Consider the following 16152-nt stretch of genomic DNA (forward strand, 5'->3'; position numbering starts at 1 on the left):
TATTCCTGTATTTTCCCAGTATGGGAGGAGTTGCTAGATTTATTGAATAAACCTTTTTCCATAAAGTTAGTGAACCAAGGTGGCTGATTAGCTGTTGATGTTGAAGAAGCGTCCCGTCCACTAGATTATACGTCAGTGGCAGAATCACCTGAAAGACGCACATCGCCATCTGCTGACTGGAGTTGGTATCACAGTTGAGAAAATACTTTCAGACAAAAAGCTAAAAAGCGACTGCCTCTAAAAACCAACGACTCCCTTTGAAAGCGGGCTATGCGGCATCAGAAACATTTATTATAGTGTAAAAATGTAATACAAAGTGCAGCTAAATAGAATAACTTTGGTCATACCCACTCAGCCCGTGACGTCCAAGGACGTTGAATTATGGGCCATATCAGGTCTGTCTGTTGTGGCCGCTTTTCGCCCCAAAATAGTCATCTCAAATTGGGCTGTGTATAACTATGTAAATGTCTCTCGGACAAGGTGACTTTTATCAATATACACTCTAAAAAGTAAAGGTTCCTGGAGTATCCTTTAGGGGTTCTTCAAATTGAAACAGTGGAGGGAACCCCTAAAAGTTATTCAAAGAACCTTTTGTGGGAACCCCTAAAAGTTCTTTGAAGAACCCCTTATCATGGTTCCTCAAAGAACATTTTGGGGTTCATTTTTTTAACTTCCTGTCCACCCTCCCTCCATTATAAAAACATATTTTAATAATAACAATATTAACAATATTGATTTAAATAATTAATTGTTTATTTAGTGGCACCACAAATGTGAATTAATATTTGCAAAACAATTTACCAAACTTAACACATTACAAAATTGCAACATTTCTGCAGACATGTCAGACCATAATAAATAATAAATTTACTTTGTATAGTGCTTTTCATGACATTTAAAATATATAAAATAGAATGTACAATGAAAACAACATACATTAAAAATGAATCATAGGTAAACTAACAATATTGTAGACTTGATGCTAAATACAGATTTTTCAGCTTTAGTGTGTACATCGTATCCACTTAGTTATGTTAGGAAGTTTTCCATCTTTATGACCGGCCCTGGTAACTTCACCCCAACTTCTCTTCTCCCCAGAACACAGTAACTTAACAACATAAGTGTTTTTCTGACATTTTGGGCAATTTTAAGGGAAAATAAAAATACAGCCCTAGCAGAGCCCCAAGTCCCATGGGGACGTCCTCGAGGGCGTGGATGTTCTCCCCATCAAAGGCCAGCGGGATTTCACTCTCATGGTGAAATGGATTTCCACCGATGTGCAGTAAAGGAGTGAAGAGCGGTGAAATATGTCAACAAAAGTAAGAAAAGATTAATACACATACAATTAACAAAGAACATAACAAATGTTCCCATGAAGATTCAGTTTGTATTTGTAACAGTATTACTTTAGACCGTCCCCACGGGCGCGAACCAGGGACCCTCTGCACACATCAACCGCGGCCCTTGCAGAGAAAGGGGAAACACTAGTTCTAGGTTTCAGAGCAAGTGACGTAACTGATTGAAACGCTGTTAGCGCGTACCCGCTAACTAGCTAGCCATTTCACATCCGTTACATATTGACTGCTATGTAGGTTGAATGTACACTTCAAATGCAGCTGTCCTACAACATATCTGTACCTTCTTCTTGATCCCAATTGTATTGTGTCCATGTTCTGTCTTATAAGAATTTCAAAGGAAGAGAAAATGTGTCAAAGAATAGTCTTACAAGCATTAAAATATATATATATATATAAAATATATATTGAAAGATAAATGGCATCGACATACAATTGAAAGTAAAATAGAAGAACATATTGGAGAAAGCACTAGCCAATACAGTACTGCCATACAGTAACAGTACTGCCATACAGGCCTAATATCACATTTCAAGATATCTTTGTTCACAAATTGTTTAAAAATTGATCAGGCTGACTCGAAAGATTATACGCAACATTTTGCTGTGTGGCAATACTGTGTTTGGAGTCTGAAGGGCATTTATACAAAAGAGGTAGTCTAGACACTGTATTAATACCATTATGCATTTGAATCCCATCTACAGCTACCATCTAAGATATTAATTTCCCTCCACAAGGGGGCGTACATGTAACGTTTCCAAAATGGGATAGTATTGTCCATGTAACGTTTCCAAAATGGGATAGTATTGTCCATGTAACGTTTCCAAAATGGGATAGTATTGTCCATGTAACGTTTCCAAAATGGGATAGTATTGTCCATGTAACGTTTCCAAAATGGGATAGTATTGTCCATGTAACGTTTCCTAAATGGGAGAGTATTGTCCATGTAACGTTTCCAAAATGGGATAGTATTGTCCATGTAACGTTTCCAAAATGGGATAGTATTGTCCATGTAACGTTTCCAAAATGGGATAGTATTGTCCATGTAACGTTTCCAAAATGGGATAGTATTGTCCATGTAACGTTTCCAAAATGGGATAGTATTGTCCATGTAACGTTTCCAAAATGGGACAGTATTGTACATGTAACGTTTCCAAAATTGGATAGTATTGTACATGTAACGTTATGCCCCCTTGTGAGTTAATAGTATTGCATGCTGTAGCAGGCTATATAAAGAGGAAGACCTCCATTGACGATTCAGTTCGTTGTAACATCTCGTCTGGACAGGTCACCGTCCTTCGTTAGTTAGTTAACGTTAGCTAGTTCATTCTCACAAAAGTGAGAACTGCTCTAGATTGGAAACGTACGTTAATGAGTGTAAAGCCATGTTGGCTTTATGGAAACGATATACAATATATATGGGAAAGAATATAGTTGAGGGAAATAATCCAAACCTAGTTCTGCCTAGTTAGGACATAACGTTAGCTAGCTAGATAACGGTACTGTACTGTAGCTCATACAACGCCGACGGTCAAACCCGGCTTTCTAATATTTACGGTAATTAGCTATAGTAACGTTATGGAAGCTATTCACAGACAACCAGAATTGTCTTCGTTATTCATTATTATGTTATATTATTATTATAATAAATTATTTCGAGACATATTCAGAGCCAAACATCAACCCAACTTAACCTTTTTAACTTGTTGTCGCATCCAAACTTGTCACCATCGTTTTCAGTTGTAATTGCGAAGTTCCCGGAAGAAGTCCAGCAACAACGGAGGTTCCTCGATGAACCCACCTTCTAACAAGTTCTTTGAAGAACCTTTTGGGGCTGTTTTTCATTGACCAAGAACCCTGCGGTTCTTAGGGGATCTGAGAACAACTCCAGTTGAACCCTTCATTTTTAGAGTTGTAGTCGGCTCTATTTACTCTCAGATTCAACACATGATGATTAGCATCAACGACCAAGTCAGCTGAGGTGAGACGGTGAACTGATGTTGAACTGGGCAGTCAGCTGCTGCTGCTCCAATACAGTATGAGGTGAGACGGTGAACTGATGTTGAACCGGGCAGTCAGCTGCTGCTGCTCCAATACAGTATGAGGTGAGACGGTGAACTGATGTTGAACTGGGCAGTCAGCTGCTGCTGCTCCAATACAGTATGAGGTGAGACGGTGAACTGACGTTGAATCATAATAATTAAGTTAATAAAAATGTATTAGTGAAACTGTTAAAAAATAGTATATGGCATTTTAAATATATTACGGTATTGTTATCATATAGAAACATTATGGAATATTGTACATTATATTAAATATATTACGCTATTGTTATCATATAGAAACATCATGGAATATTGTACATCATATTAGCATCAACATACATTATTGTTTCATTCAATTTCACATAATAAGGATATTTAATATTTTCAAGTTCAGAAGTTAGAACCCATCACCTGCTATGTAAAAGAGACAGAAGAATGCACAATGGTCAATGCTATCCGGGATCCTTGAGACATCCCTACCCTAAACCCTAACCTTAACCATTTAAATGTCAACTTCAATATGCTAGGGACGTCCCAAGGATGTATCTCTACCTGAAAATACATGATCTAAGTGATTGATAGTTTTTATTCAGCAGTCATAAAGCCTTATTTACTTTAATGAACTACTAAAATAGTGATTTTGTCAGACAGCATAGACAGCAGCTCTACACTTTATTGACTGACTGATCCATTCATCCTTCCATCCCTCCTCAGCCTTCCTCTCCTCTGAAGACCCAGTGAGGGTGGAGCTCAGTCAGAGAGCTGTTGAGGGACTGGTTAGGAAGAACACTTCTACAGCCAGAGAGGTGAGAGGTCACACATGGTTTAGATGGAAAATATTTATGTCCCCTTAGTGGTTCATCAAGTCAGCAAACGAGAACATGTTCCATAATATATGTTTATTTACATTAGTGCAAATTGTCCACTGATATTGGTGTAATTTCTCACCCCTTTTGGCTGTATGAAAGTTAATTTCCCCTCAGACACACACATTTGTTCTTTGATATTATGAAGGTAATTTGTGTCAAATGTACTTTTCCCCACTCATTCACCCCATCTCTTTACATTGCTGATGCATATTCAGTGGCCTGACTGCATCCAGACTATGTCAAAGGCCCATCCTGGTAGATCTGAACCTAATGCAGCTTGGAGTGATCAGATGACAGAAGTCACATTTAGGTGCCAGGTGTAACTGAGGCCATAGATGCTCCATATCCATTACTTTGAGTGTTTTATATAATATGACTAAATGTGTTTCTTTCTGTGTTGCAGGGGCAGTCAAGAAATGGAACGGCAAGGCCACAGAACATGACATAAGCAGAGCTGTGGGAGATCACCTCAAGCCCCTGGTAGAGCCGGGGGTGGTGTTTACCACTCCACCAGCAGAGCTGTGGGAGACCACCTCAAGCCCCTGGTAGAGCCGGGGGTGGTGTTTACCACTCCACCAGCAGAGCTGTGGGAGACCACCTCAAGCCCCTGGTAGAGCCGGCCGGGGGTGGTGTTTACCACTCATCCAGCAGAGCTGTGGGAGACCACCTCAAGCCCCTGGTAGAGCCGGGGGTGGTGTTTACCACTCCACCAGCAGAGCTGTGGGAGACCACCTCAAGCCCCTGGTAGAGCCGGGGGTGGTGTTTACCACTCCAACACGCCTTCAACAGGCTTGAAAAGTGGGATTGATACTGATTTTCATACCAAGAGTCTGTTGATTGGTCAGTCATTGGGTTCATTTCTTAAAATCAAATCAAGCTTTATTTATACAGCACATTTCAGACATGGATGCAACACAATGGCTTTACAGGAGAAAACAATGAAAATAAACAGAAATACTTAGTACACGAAAATAACAGGATAAAAAAACCAGAAGATTAACAACTGAAAGACCAATGAGCATTCTAAGGAAATTCCATTGATTAAAACACTAATTGGATGAAATATCCAACCCAAAATATAAGCTTGTTTTTTAGGAGGGGTTCTCAAAGACACTATGGGGGTGTCCACTGAAAGTTGACTAGTAACAACAACTGGGACATAAAAGACACCCACCATGAGACCCACTAAATCTGCCCAAGAAGAGGCAAACAAAAGAAAAACCCACAACAAACTTAAAGACAGGACGCTAACCAAAAAGGTGACGCAACTAAAGGTGTTGACTCTCCACATCTATCAAGACAACTGGAGCACTGGGTCAGACAATATTAAATAGAACCTGGACCAGCTCAGGTGAAACACCTTCCCACTAACGAGATGGACAAGCCAGCACAGGTGTAAAACATACTGACTAAAGAGGTGACACTTATCAGTGCATCCTACGTGCTAACGAGCTATACGTGCTAAAGTCCAACCTCAAAACATAAATGGAAAAACCAAAGACTAACTAACACCTAAAGAGTTTGCTCACCAACAACAGAAAACAACTTCCATTTCACATTATAATCAACTACAATGCTTCACCGTCACCAATATAAACATGGTGTCTGTCTACTGGCAAACAACAATTAAAAACAATATTTATTTTTTATTATTCCCACAAAGATTTTTCTTTCTATAGCTTCTAGAACTCTCGTCTTCCTAAAACCCACTAGCTTCTAGAACTCACGTCTTCCTAAAACCCACTCACTTCTAGAACTCTCGTCCCCTTGGAACGAGCCCAAACAAAACTCATCTCCAATACGGAAAAACGTGCAGTAAAAATAAACTGTGATCCATGGCAATGCACTGGCTAAACGCAAAACACAAAACATTTTGACTGCCCCCCTTGAAACAAGCAGCAACCAGGTTGTTCTCACCACGGACATGTCTGATTTCAAGAGGAAACTCCTGCAATATCCGTAGTAACTTTCCACCTCACTGCAGAGCTTCTCTCTCTTTTCAGGGTTCACTCGATAGGCATGTTGTTGGATCAGGGCCCAGTCCCCAATGTCATGCTCTAGTACATTTGGGTTGGCACATGTGAAAATGAACCTTGAAATTCTAAAAACAGGGCAACAATGTCAATATAATTGTACCAAAAAACTGTCAGTTGGTTGCATGAATAATTTTCATTACTAAATGTTACATGAAATGTAAATATGAAATATTTGATTGCATAGTATTATTTTCAACATCTTTTCAATTACATTTTGCTAGGTGGGATAGCCCAATGTCAAAACACAGTTTTAACGTGTCCAAATCAATAACCAATATGCAGAAACAGTTTGGCATAAATTGAAAACCTAACATGTGGTATATACACAAACATCTGCCACAATAATTGTCTTTTTTAAAACAAGTTCCTTATAAACTGCACAAGCACCAAAAACACTGTTGTTTTGACAAGTAGCAATAAATCACTGATATCGATTAGGGGGGAAATCAGGTTGTACGTGCTGTTGAAACTAACAACAAACAAACATGGAAATGGGAGATATCTTTTAGCTCACTGGTTAGAGGACAACCTGCAGAAAACAGTCAGCTACATATTGGAGTGATGCATTTAAATTTAGGGGTCACTAAACAAAGGAACACAACACTTATTTGTCATAACTCATCGATATTATGTTGAAATCAGTTGATTCTGGAAATAATGTGTACATCACTGGTTAGAGGACAACTCTTTTTTTGTTACTCACTTTGTGTTAAATCACATAAATAATACTCTTTCAATTCAGAGCCTGGATTTCCCCCAATGAGCCTAATATCCATATCATGTTGAAACCAATTGATAAGGGGGCAAACGTTTAGGGTTCTACATTGTGACATTCTGACTGACTGACTGCAGAGTACATTAATATACTATATATTAAAACATTCTACATTGAGACATTAAAATACTCCTACTACAATGTTAAAACATTCTACATTGTGACATTATTTCATTGATATCATGAAACAACTCCTTCATATATACATTTTCTGATATTTGATCAGAGATCTTTTATCAGATTATCTCTGGTTAAACCTAAAAGATTTCTCTCCTGTGTGTGTTCTATGGTGTATATTTAGGTAGCTAGAAGAAGAAAAACTCTTCCCACATTGACCACAGCTATATGGTTTCTCTCCTGTGTGTGTTCTATGGTGTATAGTTAGATAGGTAGAAGTAGAAAAACTCTTCCCACATTGATGACAGATAAATGATTTCTCTCCTGTGTGTATTCTCTGGTGCACTGTCAGATCTCCAGATTGACTAAAACTCTTCCCACATTGACCACAGCTAAATGGTTTATCTCCTGTGTGTATTCTCTGGTGCACTGTCAGAGAGCTAGATTGACTAAAACTCTTCCCACATTGATTACAGCTATAAGGTTTCTCTCCTGTGTGTGTTCTCTGGTGTAAAGTCAGCTGGCTGGATTTAGCAAAACTCTTCCCACATTGATCACAGCTATAAGGTTTCTCTCCTGTGTGTGTTCTCTGGTGTTCAGTCAGATGGCTAGATTTAACAAAACTCTTCCCACATTGAGCACAGCTATATGGTTTCTCTCCTGTGTGTATTCTCTGGTGCACTGTCAGAGAGCTAGATTGACTAAAACTCTTCCCACATTGATTACAGCTATAAGGTTTCTCTCCTGTGTGTGTTCTATGGTGTATAGTTAGATTGCCAGAAGAAAAACTCTTCCCACATTGACCACAGCTATAAGGTTTCTCTCCTGTGTGTATTCTCTGGTGTACAGTCAGCTGGCTAGATGTAGTAAAACTCTTCCCACATTGACCACAGCTATAAGGTTTCTCTCCTGTGTGTGTTCTCTGGTGTTCACTGTCAGATGGCTGGATTGAGCAAAACTCTTCCCACATTGATCACAGCTATAAGGTTTCTCTCTTGTGTGAATTCTTTGATGTATTTTAAGTTGTACTGAGGAGTTTAATCTCTTCCCACAGTCAGAGCAGCAGTGAGTTATCTTCCCTGTGGATCTCTGCGGGTGTTTCTTGAGGTGTTCTGATGTGGAGAGACTCTTCTCTGCCTCGTCAGCATCATGAGGTTGTTGAGACTCCCCAGAGGATCCACGATAGTCCCGTATCTCTGCTGTGTGAACAACAAAGTCAGACGGTTAAAGGCCCACAACAGCAGAAATCCACTGTTTATTTGAGGTAAAAGGCGATGCCCAGATCGTACCCATGAAGTTGTACAACAATTGATGTCTGTTAAATTATTTTACAATTGTCTTAAGACAGTCAAGACCTAAGCAGTGTGCCAGACGACCTTTGGTCTCCAAAAAAGGACCCCTCTGTGTTCTGTGCTAAAATTGCAGCGATGCACATGCATTGTAATTGTAAGGCTTGTTTGAATCTCCTATATGTTTGTGTTATTGTCGCAAATCAACTGCTTTATACTGAAACACTTCAACCAGTAAAATGTTCTTTAGCTAGCGTTGCCATCAGCCTGAAACTGAGGGTTTGTACATTAGGGGTTTAACAAATTGGCCCATAACTTCACCTAACAATAACATAGACCTACTGTAGGACCCATAACTTCACATAACAACAACATAGACCTACTGTAGGACCCATAACTTCACCTAACAACAACACAGACCTACTGTAGGACCCATAACTTCACATAACAACAACAAACCTACTGTAGGACCCATAACTTCAACTAACAACAACATAGACCTACTGTAGGACCCATAACTTCCCCTAACAACAACATAGACCTACTGTAGGACCCATAACTTCACCTAACAACAACATAGACCTAGGACTATAAATAATTTAATAGTTCAGGTGAAACATGGAAACTAAAATGTCTGTCATGACATTTCATAACCTGATCACTAGATAATTTTGTGAATAATCCCACTAGGCTACTCTGTAATGTGTTGTCATTCTAAATGTCCTGAATAAAGGAAAATAGCTCTGTGTGTTGTACAATAGCCGATCCATCAAGGAACAGTTCTCTACACATTATGAGCTAAGTATCTCTGTGTCCAAACAGACTAACGGGACCCTACTGTAAATCAAGCAGACAATAACACATTATGAACAGAGGTCGACCGATTATGATTTTTGGATCCCCCAAGCGGACAAGGTGAAAATCTGTCGTTCTGCCCCTGAACATGGCAGTTAACCCACCATTCCTACACCGTTCCCCGGTAGGCCGTCATTGAAGATAAGAATGTGTTCTTAACCGACTTGCCTAGTTAAATAAAGATTAAATAAAGGTGTAAAAAAAACGGCCAAATCGGTGTCCGAAAATACAGATTTCCGATTGTTATGAAAACTTGAAAATCGGCCCTAATTAATCGGTCGACCTCTAATTACAAACATCAATTTGTTAGGGATGTTGGATCCAAGCACGGCATAACTGTCTTTACCAGAGTAATGAATGAAGAAGCACTTTGGTTGTTGTTGCATGTCGTGATGTTTGTCATGTGACTGTCATTCAGAAAATGATTTCCTGGATCAGCTGATGATAGTTGAACATGTGACTAACTAAACAGCTACAGTATTAAGTATTATGTGTAATTATTGAAAAACCACGTTAATGACAGTATCCATTTGGGTGTTGTCAATAAAGCTAAGGTGGCTCTCGGTTAGAACCATTGGATTTAGCAAACTCTGAAATGATTTAGGATTTCTGTTCCCATGAAAACTGTTTTCCCAGCGTAACATAAAGAGACACTAAATGTGACGTAGTTAGAGAGCATTTCAGAGATCTGAATACAAAAAAACTGTCCGACAGCAATATTCAGTATTTAAGTTGAAGTTCATCATATGACAAGCTTAACGTTATGACTATAACTACTGTTCCCTGAAGGAGGGAAAATAGGTACAACATACTATCATATCCACGCCTCGCTGGAATCCCCGCCTTCCACAGGTGATGAGCGTTAGGCTTGGATTTTATTCCTTAAATTTAATACCGCTCTTCACCACCCCAGGAAAGGGCGGGGACAAACAGGTGTTGTACCTCGTTTCTCTCCTTCAGGGAAGTGTAATTATAATCAAAGTTACACTCCCTTTCAGTCAGTCAACTTCGGAACAACATACTATGGGGAAATACAATCATTCCCCAGCCGACCCAAACGGATACTAAATTAAACGGCCCATGGCAGACCACCCAGACCTGACCCCGCAAGATGCGTCAGTTGTCAATTTATTCATTGTCTTTTGTTTGAAACACCCCTGTCAATGTTGAGTAAGGACGCACACCTGATTACCCATATAGTAGTAGGACTAGTCTACCCGGCCGGCACACAAATGTAGGCCTATAAATGTGCCCATTTTGGGATGTCTGATAGTATTTCTGATTGTCTTAACGCTGAACCACTAATGAGTTGTGGAGCTTCTCAAAGTAATTTCTTCTTCACATCCAAACAGCAAGTAAACAAAGGCTAATCAAAATCAATTGCGAATGACAATAGTTCCTCAAAGTATTTTTGTAAAATATTTCCAGCTCTCGCCATTTCGATAAACACACGGCATAAAAGGGAAAAATGTAATGCTCTGATCCAGTGGAAATGTCATAAAATACCTGATTACTGTCCAGAACTCACTGGAGCAGGAAACTGAGGGCCTAGAATATTTCATATAATGTTGCAAGCTTGCTATCCGAGTTTCCTGACCCAGTTGATAGTTGATACAATGTTTCAAGTTTGTAGTAGACAGGCCATTTGCAGCCAATGTGATTTCTAGGATATTTATTTCTATCAGGATATGTTCTACCTGCAGAATGCAATGTTTTTATTTGTTGGCTTTATGTAGGCTATTTTTTTACATAGTTGGCAATGGCAATAAAAGTTATTTAGATTTGTATAATTTTCATTTAGATAGATTGTAGATTAATCACAGACAATAATTTTGAGATACTATTATAAATTAAATGAAACTGTTCCAGTAAAATGTGCATATGAAAATCATAACTGGCACACAGATTGGTAGAAATGGTCAGATAAATTGGCACTCCAACTGGAAAAGGTTGCAGACTGATGGTGTAGTCCTATTACTAGTCTATTAGTCTATCTATATGTAGACTATTAGTCTATTACTGAAAACTTCAGGAGCAAAACGGCAGAATTTACGAAGTCCAGCAGCGGAGGGGGGACTCCCTCTGGTCAGGTTATGTTGACGACCGGCTCCCTCTGGTCGGGTTATGTTGACGACCGGCTCCCTCTGGTCGGGTTATGTTGCCGACCGGCTCCCTCTGGTCGGGTTATGTTGACGACCGGCTCCCTCTGGTCGGGTTATGTTGACGAGCGGCTCCCTCTGGTCGGGTTATGTTGACGAGCGGCTCCCTCTGGTCGGGTTATGTTGACGAGCGGCTCCCTCTGGTCGGGTTATGTTGACGACCGGCTCCCTCTGGTCGGGTTATGTTGACGACCGGCTCCCTCTGGTCGGGTTATGTTGACGACCGGCTCCCTCTGGTCGGGTTATGTTGACGACCGGCTCCCTCTGGTCGGGTTATGTTGACGACCGGCTCCCTCTGGTCAGGTTATGTTGACGACCGGCTCCCTCTGGTCGGGTTATGTTGACGACCGGCTCCCTCTGGTCGGGTTATGTTGACGAGCGGCTCCCTCTGGTCGGGTTATGTTGACGAGCGGCTCCCTCTGGTCGGGTTATGTTGACGACCGGCTCCCTCTGGTCGGGTTATGTTGACGACCGGCTCCCTCTGGTCGGGTTATGTTGACGACCGGCTCCCTCTGGTCGGGTTATGTTGACGACCGGCTCCCTCTGGTCGGGTTATGTTGACGACCGGCTCCCTCTGGTCAGGTTATGTTGACGACCGGCTCCCTCTGGTCAGGTTATGCTGACGACCGGCTCCCTCTGGTCAGGTTATGCTGACGACCGGCTCCCTCTGGTCAGGTTATGCTGACGACCAGCTCCCTCTGGTCGGGTTATGTTGACGAGCGGCTCCCTCTGGTCAGGTTATGTTGACGACCGGCTCCCCCTACCCCCTACTTCGAGTCATTTGTGTGTCTTAATTATTTGATCAGAATGCTTAAAGCATCAGACAAATTCAGTACGTATATTTGATTTTATAAAAACACATGGGGCGATTGGTAGAAAGAACAGATGACTCTTGGTTGACCAAGATGTATTTTAGTTGGGGACAGCACTAGAACATGATTTTGGGGCTCCCGAGTGGCGCAGCGGACACTGCTTCTCAGTGCTTGAGGCGCCACTACAGACACCCTGGATCAAATCCAGACTGTATCACAACCGGCTGTGAGTGGGAGTCCCATAGGGCGGCACACAATTGGCCCAGCATCGTCCGGGGTAGGCAGTCATTGTAAATAAGAATTTGTTCTTAACTGACTTGCCTAGTTAAATAAAGGTTACATTTAAATAAATAAATAAAAGTGTTTCATGATAAACCATTTTTTACAAATCCGTCAAGGCACCAACTTTGAGAAGGGTTTAAAACAAAGGTTTCAAACCAATTCATGAATGTAATTGCATCTAGGTATGTCTTTCCATTAATGTAAAGGCATGAAAAAAAATTGGCTGAATATTATACAATGACTTATCAACAGCTCTAATAATTAGCCTCCACAGGAAATCTTCACTGGCAATTCTAGAATATACTATATATCCTAGAAACCTGGTTAAACTATCATTATGACATCATGGACGAATTCTAGAATATACTATATATGCTAGAAACCTGGTTAAACTATCATTATGACATCATGGATGAATTCTAGAATATACTATATATCCTAGAAACCTGGTTAAACTATCATTATGACAACATGGATGAATTCTAGAATATACTATATATGCTAGAAACCTGGTTAAACTATCATTATGACATCATGGATGAATTCTAGAATATACTATATATCCTAGAAACCTGGTTAAACTATCATTATGACATCATGCATGGCCAGTCCTTGTATTCATAGTGTAGTGAATTCGTGGGGAAGCCCTGAGCTGAACTCAAACCTGGGTCCAGCGACTGTCAAGCCAACACCTTATAACTGTTACACCAAGATGTCTGAACTTCTTGACGAGGTCGCTAGGTAATGAGTTAGGGTTGCTACAATAGCTTTCTCTATGAATTTGAGAGTGGTTACATTTCTCCAGCCCCATCCCTCAGCTGTTTACCAAACCAAGTCTCTTGGCAGCCATTTTGTTGCTGTTTAAATACTAGGTTGTCCCTTTAAAAAAGCCACACATCAATCAACCAACCTGCAGTTGAAACAATAACAAGGCTCTCATTCCACAACTGTTTTGGTAATAAGATGATGATGGGCCTGGAGACATTTAACTACTCTCAAATTCATAGACAGACCTATGGATGAAAGGACTGACCATCCATGATATCAACATTATAGTTAACCATGTTGAGGCTATACAGTGTTGATTTACATTGTTTCTAAACATTGGAGTAAAAAAGCTTATTTGGGATTCTGATGGGTACAACAGTTGAACTAAGCTCATGAGGCATGTGTTATATTCTCCAAGAATCAATGGCTATAAAATAAATAATTTAAAGTCAAAATATGGATGTAGCAATTGCAGATTTCCCTTTTAACACCAAACATCAGTTCAACAACTGCAGAGTTTGTACCTCTGTATTTAAGACAGTACTTACCAGTGGTAATCACGGCCCGGTTTCTCAAAACCATCTTATGGCTAAGTTCATCTTTAGAACCACTGGATGCCTTAAATTGCGTTTGGGAAATCGGGCCCAGATATCCAGTTTCCTCCTCCTCTTCTTCCGATGAGACCGTAATCTCCCCCTCCTCTGCTTTCACTTCAAAAACTGAATCCTCCTCCTCTTTCACTCTGAACGCCTCTTCTTTCACTGTAACGTCTTTCTCTTCTTCTTTCCCTGTAACAGCCTCACCCTCTACTTGTTTTTGTATTGTAACATCCTTCTCTTCCTCCTCCTCTTTGATGAGAGCTTCTTTCTCCGTCCAGCAGACCGTCTCTTCTTCAGCAGGAAGAGAGTAATTTAGTGAACTCATGGTCGGAGATGTTAGCTAGCTAGGCTAATGCTAACTTAACCAGCCCGCCAGCTGAATAATAACAACAACACCGTAAATATGAAATGAAATAGGATAACTTACTAACTAGACGACAGACGAGGGTTTAAAACACAGTGGCTAATATACACTATAGCAGGGGTGTCAAAGTCAAATGGACGGAGGGCCAAATAAAAAATTTAGCTACAAGCCGAGGGCCGGACTGTTCGAATGTTCATTGAAAATTTTTTAAATGACGCATATAGTCTAGTGAACCTAATTGAACCTACTGAAAACCTAACAAATATATTCCAATATGATCAGATAAATAAAGCAATATTTTCTTATGGCTCTGTCAGTAATCTTTAATTTTCAACAGACACAAAAGACAAATTTCCTTTATATAAAAATCCCCATAACATGAACATTAAATGAAAGAAACCGGTATTCAAGGCACCATCAGTAGCCTATATTTTCTATTTTAGCAAAAGTGGGCTAAATTTACTTCAAAGAAAAAAACAATAATAGCAATTTTCTATCATCCACTCAACTGAAATATTTTTAAAATATAATTGGATTGAAATACAATAAAATAAAGTGCAAAAATCTATTAATCAAAAACAACACTTTGTTTAAGGAGAAGTAACATGCAGTGAAAACAAATATTAAACTTTAACTTTTAAACTTGAACTGAGTAAAAACTCTAAATATGTGATTGCACAGTAATGTTCACTTGTTTGAGGTTGAGGGTGATACTTGGTGGTGTCCCATCTTTTCCACAAGTTCATCAATGTTCGGGGTAAGGCTCTGAGCTGAGGAAATCCTCAGAATTGAGTGGAGGTGTTCAGCAGTAAGTCGACTTCTGTGTGATGTTTTGTTCAGGTTCATCAAAGAAAACAGTTGTTCACACAGGTATGTGCTGCCAAACATAGACAACGTTTGAGCAGCCTGGATGCGCAGCTGGGGCATTGTGTCGGGGAGGAAACGGGCGAACTCCGCAGCACCCACTGCCGCATATTTTGCCCTCAGTGCATCATTGCATTGGAGGTCAATCAACTCCATTTGGAGGTTTGGTGGTGAGCTTTCCACGTCAACAGCAAATGGGTTACCGAGCAGTTCCAACCTGCTTTTTTGTGCTTCAAAGTCAGCAAATCGGCGTCGAAAGTCAGCGGCAAGCATACCTATTTTATCAGCCAACTGTGCGCTCGGGAACGCACTGGTAGAGAGCTTCTCTTTCATGGTCTGGCAGCTGGGAAAGTGGCTCAAATTTTCTTTCCGCATCTGCGTCTCGCACAGAGTCAGTTTGGTTTTAAATGCCTTCACTGTACTGTACATATCAGAGATGACATGATCCCGACCCTGCAGCTGCAAGTTCATTGCATTCAGATGACTCGTAATGTCACACAGAAAAGCCATTTCACACAGAAACATTTCGTCTCGGAGTTGTGTTGTGTCTTTCCCTTTGCTGTCCAAGAACAGACAAATCTCCTCACGAAGCTCGAAACATCTTTGAAGCACCTTTCCCTGGCTTAGCCATCGCACCTCTGTGTGATAAGGCAAATCACCATGCTCCGTTTCTAACTCCGTCAGAAATGCCTTGAACTGGCGGTGATTCAAACCTTTGGCTCTGATAAAGTTAACTGTGCGCGTGATGATGCTCATTACATGCTCCATTTTCAAGGCTTTACCGCACAACGCTTCCTGGTGTATGATACAATGATAAGCTGTCAGCTCACCTGTCGCGTTTTCCTCTTGCATCTTTTCCCGTATCTTCGCCACCAGTCCGCTCCTGTGTCCACACATCGCAGGTGCTCCGTCGGTTGTCAAACCCACGAGTTTTTCCCAAGGCAGCTCCATCTCATTTACACA

The 16152-nt window shown here is 40.6% G+C and overlaps 1 protein-coding gene and 1 pseudogene across 1 annotated transcript in view; both read right to left on the reverse strand.

Annotated features, from left to right (window-relative positions):
- Nucleotides 1-16152, reverse strand: part of LOC139548189 (zinc finger protein ZFP2-like) — a 249135-nt gene that overhangs the window by 159581 nt on the left and 73402 nt on the right. The window lies entirely within an intron of this gene.
- LOC139548578 (zinc finger protein ZFP2-like) lies at nt 6966-14434 on the reverse strand (annotated as a pseudogene).

Source organism: Salvelinus alpinus, chromosome 2, assembly GCF_045679555.1.
Source record: "Salvelinus alpinus chromosome 2, SLU_Salpinus.1, whole genome shotgun sequence".
In the NCBI taxonomy this organism is placed as follows: Eukaryota; Metazoa; Chordata; class Actinopteri; order Salmoniformes; family Salmonidae; genus Salvelinus; species Salvelinus alpinus.